We start from the raw sequence: 8,479 nt of genomic DNA on the forward strand, positions 1-8,479 counted from the left end.
TACACGTTGACCGGCATTGACCCTAGGGTTTCGAATCGTTCGGTGTTGATTAGTGTGGATTTCGTCGAAATATCCAACAACCGACGAAAAATAGGCGAATTCGGACTTCGAAATGGGATCCGGGGGCTCGAAATGGGCTGAGACACCCGAGGGTGTCTCAACCTTGGCCGAGACACCCTTGGGTGTCTCGGCCAAAACCGAGACACCCTAGGGTGTCTCGGTTCAAGGCCGAGACTCCCCCCTCCCCCTTTTTGCTTTTCTTTCTTTTTTTTGCTTGTTTCCTTCTTTTGTTTTCCTTCTTTGTTTTGGTTTTATTTCCTCTTTTGTTTTCCCCCTTCTTTCCATATTTTCAAAAGAGATTCCCTTTCCCTCTCAAACTCTTTCTTCCTCCTTTCATCCCTCCACCATTGTTTCCTTCTAAGAACTCCAAACCCATTAAAATTCTTTTCTTTAAAACCCCTTAAACTCCATACAAAATTTCGGATTTTGGTGCTCTCTTTGGCCGAAAATTTCTTCCTCTCAAAGCTAGGGTTTCATCATCTTCAAGCTCAAGGAAAGCTTCTTGATTTGGTAAGTTCCCCTTCACAACTCTCTTCTTTTTTAAGAAAGATTACAACTTTATGCTTGTAATGGGGGGATAACATGAATTTACATGCCAATATCATAACTTTTTATTCTCATGATGATGAGTTGTGTATGCACAAGTATTTGGGGGTTTTATGCAAACATTGCAATATGGCCGAAATTGGGGGGCTTTTATACAAAAGTGGACTGAAATTTGAGGGTTTTTTTAAATTTGTAGGGGCCTTTATGCAAAATGGGACTGAAATTTTGAGGCTTGGACTTTAGACCCGCTTGGTCACAACTTTGAGGGGTGCTTCATGCAAAGAGTCAATGTTTGTTTGAGGGGTTTATTTGCAAAAAGCAACCCACAAAGTGTAGAGGGGTTTATTTGCAAAGAGCTGAAATTTTAGGGCTGAAATTCCAAAAGTTTAGACCACAAACCCATGACCAAAGCTTTGATAAAGGCATGCGGAAACTAAACCGAAATTTGTGGAGGGGTCTTTTTGCAAAGTTGGCTAAATTTCACAAAAGGGTTTATTTGTAAAATTAACCGAAATTGTGGGATGTTGGGGGTGCTATTTGTAAAATTAACCAAAATTGTGGGGTATTGGGGTGCTAGATGATCAAATATGATGACCATGACCCAATTAGAGCGTGTCCTTGACCCGAATTTAGCCTTGAACACGAGGGGTATTTTGGGTATTTCACCAAAATTTACCGCAAAATGACAACCATTGTTTTGTATGCACGAAATTTGTAGGTTTAATTAGACTTCAACTATAAAATCCTATTTATTCATAGGACTTTAGTTCAAGTTCTTAATTTCCCTTTTAAATTTCGTGTATTCATATTTTAGATTGTACCTGACTTGCTGCTTTTCATTGTAGATTTTTGATGTCTCCACGTCGACCTCGACCTCCTAGGAGTCGCTCCCGAGTTCCCACAGCATCCTCCCCTCCAGCGGCATCCTTTTTCGGGGGTGAGAATCTTTATTTCTGTATCCCTGATTGATCCCTTCGCGGGTCATTAAGGAAGGACCGACATCCTCCTTCGCGGGGATTGAGGTTTCAGGATATTGGTGGTTCTGTTACACCCTCGTTTGGCCCCTTCTCAGGTCATTCGGGAAGGGCCGACACCCTCCTTCGCGGGGGTTAAGGTTTCAGACTTGTTTTGCTTGGCCAATTCAAGTCTTCTTGTATATTGGGGCGATCTTGTGTCGTTTTACACCTTATAGCTCAAAATCGTCTCTCCAATTACCCCGTGAATGATCTTATCTCACTTTTTTTTATGAGATGGATTTAATTCATGGATGATTTTCTGACTCTATCCTTGCTTTGTTGCAGTCGAGTTCCCCCGTGAATGATCTCTCACTTTTTTTTATGAGATGGATTTAATTCATGGATGATTTTCTGACTCTATCCTTGCTTTGTTGCAGTCGAGTTCCCCACGGGCAGTCTCCCTCCTCATGCTACTACTGGTTGTAGCGGGGAAGTCTTCTCTTCGGCTTCCATTAGGCAGGCTATTGGTCCACTCCCTCAGTTTGACAGAGATCGTTCCGATGAATCCTGTCGTTTGATACGGGATGGAGGGCGTCATTGCTTACGCCAGCTGATTACGGATGCTTCTTTTACTGCGGATTCCGTTTCTACTCAGGCTTTAAAGAAGCCCAGTTTTCTGTTTGGAGATCATATTGAGGATCCTGCTAAGTTGATTCTTACCGAGGAGCATTGGCTGAATCTTGATGAAGGAGCTCTCCTGTATATTCCCTCCATTCCTCGTCAGTGTTCTTTCACTCATTTGGAGGGACAGGCCGTAGAGAGACAGATGCCCTGGCATCTTACCGATGATGCTGATCGAGTTTAGTGTGGATATACATCCCAACATAAGACTCCTGGTTCTATTGGGTATCATTACATCCGCGGTCTTCGACCAGGGATTATGGGTCTTAATACCGCACCCCCAGGCGAGGTATCAGCAGCCGCTCCTACCGTGAAGAACCGTTTGGCTCATCTTGGGAGGAGATTACCTCCACCAGATTTTAGATGCTATGGTTGGGCTTTCTCACAACCCAAGGCATGGTGGACACGCATGACCAGCTACGTCTTGGGGAGTTGGGAAGATAATTTGAAGAGCAGTGGATTGTACGCACCTATACGAGCCACCATGTATGGACTCCTGGTTAGCTGTCGCCATTTCTTGCCATTGTTGGATACATACATGCCTGACAGTAACACGTTCTTGACCAGCGGCGGAGAGTTAGGGTTGGCCTTGCATGAGATGTATCAGGTTTCTGGCCTTCCGATGGGGGACTGTCCATACCAGGAGTACTTTCTCTCGAACTAGCAATTGGAGTGGTTGAAGAAGGATACTCCCGATATGTACGATACTCTTTGGGACCTCACCTGCCACTATCATACTTCTCTGGTCAAGGTTTCTTCTCAGGCAAAGAGGAAAAGGCAGATCAGCCTGAAGCAGTTTGCTGTCTACTTGTTCCAGAACTTGGAGGGTGATTCCAGCGAGCTCATTCGTGAGTTAGATGTTCTGACACCTACCGCCGTTAATGAGTTGATGGAGACTGAGGGAGCTTTTCCTGTAGGAACCAAGTTTCGTTCGTTCCTTCGCCGTGCACAGAAGTCCATTGAGCCCCAGACTCTGCTAGCAGGCTATCTCGCCCTCTGGTTGAAGAAGTGCGTCGTTCCGTATCAACAGTCAGACACCTTACCTCTCGAGGTGCTCTTCCCTGCAGTCCAGCTAGCTTATGGGAGGGAGCTTTCCCTGCTCCCAGCAATGGTTGCTGACATTCATTGTGGGCTTAAGTATCTGGTCAACGGTTTTGAGCAGGTGGGTTCTGAACCGTCGACCGAGCTTACTTGTGTGAAGGTCGAGCTTCCTTATGCATATCTGATGGCGTGGCTCGTTCTTCACTGTCCTGACTTGATGTCCGCGCCCAGCATTGTTGATATCCCTGTTCCTTTCATACAGCTGTTGGAGAGGAGCAGATGGCTCGGGAAAACATTCAGTGATGTACAACGAGAGCTTCGAGTTCGTAAGAGCTGGGAGTTCTTCAAGTGTTTTCCTCGCTTTTTGGGCCGCTATGGTGATGTGCTGATTGATGAGGAGAAGCCCAGAACTAATCGGACTGCTCTCGACGTTGGTTGTTTCCGCTGGTTGGTGAACATCCGCGTCGGGTATCTCGTTTTTCGGGTGAAGAACTGCTGCCACATAGAGCCTTACCTCCCCAGCCGTTTTGCTCGTCAGTTTGGCTATGACCAACTATATGTTGGGAACCCGAGCCGTGGTTTGAAGATTGAAGGAGGGCTTATTGACGACGTTCGGGCATGGCTATGGACCATGGTGGGCTGTACTGGGGCCCAGTTTGCTCTTCCTTCATCCAGACGTAAGCCGTTGATCACTTTCCTCAGCTGTAAGTGGTTTCTTTCTGCCAATGAGTCCATAGGTGTGAGGAGTCTTTCAGAGTTGCAGTCTGAGCACTTGGTTCAAGTCACTATGATGGCTGCTCGTAAGGCTGAGCTTGCTAGGAAACAGGGGAAGAAGCCTGCCAAACCTTCTCTCTTGAGAAGAGACAGGATGGAAGATGATGAAGAGATCCTCCCTAACGATGATGAGGACGAGACCTCGGAGGAGGAGTATGTGGATATGGACACTGACGCAGAAGAACTTAATGCAGGTTTGTCATGCTCTTTGGCCTTCTTTCTCAATCTCAATTGTTCATTTATCCTGACTCTTATCACCCCAGGTAGGACAGTCGATGAGAAGGGGTCGCTCGCTTCTCATTATGCGAGACCCCGGCATAGTGACGAGGCTCCTACACAGGTTGAGACGCGTGGCAAGTCTATGCACGAACGACCCGTTGGTTCTATAAGGGCTGGTACTCCGAAAAAGAAGAAGACCGCTCATAAACCACACGTTGGTCGGTACCCCTACGGAGTGGATTTAGGAGACATCGCCGACGTAGAGGAATGTAATACTTTATTGTCCTTATTGCTTTAAGATGATTTACCTTCTGGGATTTGTAACTAGGTTTTATGTTCTAGGACACTATGAAGACGGCGAACTTCTACCGGATCCTGTATTCCCTGGTTCTGATAATATGGATAGCTTCATGCAGCAGATGTGTGACGCCATTCGTAACGATTCCATGGATGTCGATATGAACCTTGATACTGGGCTACGTTCAGGTATATCTAATTCCGGTGATACCTTCCTCGAGTAGCATTTAGAAGAGTTAGGGAATCCAAGAGTCATTACTTTTTTTTTTGTGCTTCGCTCTCTTTCAGGTAACTTGAAGAACCCAAGCATGGATATTGGGGAGAAAGAATTTTCTGTTCCTTCTGCAGGTATCTCTGAGTTTTTCTTTCTTTCTCTATTTTCTTATACATATATCCAACACTTAAATTATCCTGCAGATGTTGTAATAGAGAAGCCAGTTGAGGACGGGGCCTTTCATGATGTAAGTTTCGAAGAACAAGGGCGTGTCTCTGCACCAAGTTTCTCGGGACCTGACATTGGATTATTAGTTGACATGCTGGCTGAACAGGCCACTAGAGAAACCGTGGGACCACCCTTTGAGAGTGATTCATCCACAGGTATATATCTGATTCCCTTCCTTTTGCCTGATCTTTTGTCTAACTAACGAAGGATTAATATTACAGTACCAGTCATTGAGACCGATTCAGTAATGATCTCCGACCTATCTAGTTTATCTCGGAGTGACGGACTTGCAGGTATGCATACGATCTAGAGACATCGTGATCCTTTTCATTTGTCTGATTTTGACTAATAGATGGGTGTAATCATAGGACCAGCCACTGGGACTGATACCCTTATGACTCCTGACATTCCCCGTGTATCTGAGGATGATGGATTTGCAGGTATGTAGATGATCTTATCATCTTGATCCTCCTTATTTGGTCTAAATTTCCATTTTGACTAATAAGGAAGTGTAACCATAGGACCAGCTGTTGTGCCTGATGCCACTACAGTTTCTGAGACTGATTTGCCTACAGGTGTTGATATACCCTCCATGACTACTCCTGCCGTTATCTCAGAATCTATCAGACCTCAATCCGAGGGGGCCTCCGCTGGCGTTGGTATGCTCGGAATCTGCTCTTAAGTTTTCTTATCATATTTGATAATCTCTTAGCTTTCCACACTGTTACTTGCAGGATCTCGATCATCTCTATATGAGCATGTTCGCGCCCTCTTGGCCGATACCGATCCAGACAGAGATATTTTCCGTACAGACCTTGGCTTTTTTAACGGCATGATCGAGAAACTGCTTCATCGAGGATATTGTTTTGATCAGTTCAGGCGTTCCTTTTATCGTCACATGATGATGTTTAGAGAAGAAGGATATCCGGAGTTGGCTGATTCCTTCATTACCGATTTTACCGCTCTGGAGTCGGAGATCCGAGAGTTGAAGGAATTGAAGGCTAATGGAGCTTCTTCCTTCGTGTCCTCACAGATGGAGCATAGGCTGGCACAGTGGCGCGACCTGAGATCTTCCGTCGGCAGTGAGCTTCAGTCACATGAGCATTCAGTTGCGCAGCTGATGGCTACCGTGGCGAGGAAGGATACAGATAGAGCCGAGTTACTCCGCTCTTTGGATTCCGGCCGTGAGGAAGTGGCTAGGTTGAAGGAGGCCTTGAGGCACGCCAAGGAGTCCGTTACTATTATTGCAGAAGACCTGGCTGGAGTAGAGCATTCTCGTGGACAGGCCCTCGAGAAACTAGGATCTATACAGGAGAGATTGATGAAGCTGAAGAAAGAAGCCGTGAAGATCTTGAGCAGTTCTGAAGAATCTGTCCGGGCTGGCCTGCAGGCAGAACTTGAGCAGAGTTATATAGATAGGCTTTCTAGTTTAGAGTCTCATGTTCTTAGCCGTCAGCTGCCTTCAGGCTAATGAGCTTTTTATTGTATGCTTTGACTTTATCTATTAATAGAGACTCCGCATTTGATTCCTTTATGATATTTCTTTATTGAACTTAATGATGATAAATTTTATGGGATTTTTGGCAAACCCCCAGCCATCAACGGGTTTGATGTGCCTTTACCGATTACCGTTTGAATCGGGCTAGCATGTGAATTATTAAAACCCGTCTCACATGTAACGTTGTGCTAAGAAAATCGCTTTTCCTAGACTTGATGCTATGATTTTGAATACATAGACTTAGTCATTTCTTATAGGGAAAAGGTACCCTGCACCGCGTATTAGGCGATGACTTATCCCTTCTTAGGTTTCGGGATAAAATTCCCCAGGTTTAGACCCTGGTGTCTTTTTCAATCGGCGAAAGGTTAAACCGGCAATGCGTGTTAGGCATAGACTTTAGGATTTTTAGCAAACCCCCAGCCTTCAACGGGTTTGATGTGCCTTTACCGATTACCATTTGAATCGGGCTAGCATGCGGATCGTCTAAATCCGTTCCGCATGTAACGTTGTGCTAAGAGAGTGAATTTTCTGAGACTTTGTGCTATGATTTTGAATACATAGGCTTCACCCTTGTTACAGGAATAGGCTACCCGGCAACACGTATTAGGTGTTGACTCATCCCTACTTAGGCTTCGGGATAAAATTCTCCAAGTTCAGACCTTAGTGTCTTTTTCAATTGGTGAAAGACTAAACCGGCAACACGTGTTAGGCATAGACTTATCTCTATTTAGGAGTTAAGATAAAATTCCCCGTGCACAAAGTGCCCGGATTGAAAGTTGAGAATTGTGTCTTTTCTAGGAACAAAGACAGACTGGAAAATAGGAGAGAAAGAATTTTATATTCTATCTCCCAGTACCGAAGAGGAAGAATTTTATATTCTATCTACATTAGGAAAGAAAACTCAAGGTGGGATCTCCACCCCCAGAATCCGAAAAGATGAAACAAGGAGTGGGATCTCCACTCCGAGAATCGGAAAGGTTCAAACGACCTTGACTTTTATTGGATTGGCCATTTGAATCAAAAGAATCCCTCATTCATTGAGGAGAAAGCCCAATTTCGACCCTAACTTTAATAGGTTTGGTGGAAAAAGGAACAAAGGCAGACTTTCGTTTATCGAAAAGGAATGACTCGGTCTTAGTCTTAACTATTTATAGGCTTGACTAAGTGAGACTGAGAACAATCCTAACTTTTATAGGTTTGATTGTTCGAATGTGGACCTCTCACTCATGGAAGGAATCGAGAGAGGAATTTGGCTTTGGCCCTAACTTTTATAGGTTTGACCTGAAAGCAAAGAGAGTGGAATACAGGTAGCAAAGAAAATGCCAACTCGTATTATCATTCAAAGGAAGACTTTAATGCTAGGTTATTAGGACCTAACATGTTGAGTCTGAGAAATACCAATGACTGGCGGATAGAAATGTTGGTGGATCCACCGTCAATTGATCTGATCAGCGGATGGTTTGGTGAGGAAAGATTAACCTGTCAACGGATTGAATCTCGTCTCACAAAAGTAACTCATGAGAGTTAGAGAATCTGACAATAACAAGAAGAAACATTCCGACATTCAGAGTTCGAACGTGGATTTTTTTATTCATTACTTCCACAGTGATTGGGTTATCCCTAAGAATATCACGTGTGGTATTCTTTCGGGAACTTCCCGATGCATTAGTTATCCTGAAGATACTAAGGATAGTATTTTTTTTAGGAATTTACCATTTATCGGCATCATAAGCCGGTCACCGTCCTTGGTGACTAGGCGATATGCGCCACTCGAGTAGACTGTCTCTACTACGAATGGTCCCTCCCATTTGGGTTCAAATTTACCTTTCTTCTTGGAGTTAAGGATCATAGGCCGCCTTTCAGCTAGAACCAAGTCCCCTTCTTTGAAGCTCCGTTGTCGAACCTTTTTGTCGAAAGCTCGAGAGATCCTGGCTTGGTAAAATTCGATATGCTGTTGAGCTTCTA

The sequence above is a fragment of the Asparagus officinalis genome, chromosome 3 (genome assembly GCF_001876935.1).
Source record: "Asparagus officinalis chromosome 3, Aspof.V1, whole genome shotgun sequence".
Lineage (NCBI taxonomy): Eukaryota > Viridiplantae > Streptophyta > Magnoliopsida > Asparagales > Asparagaceae > Asparagus > Asparagus officinalis.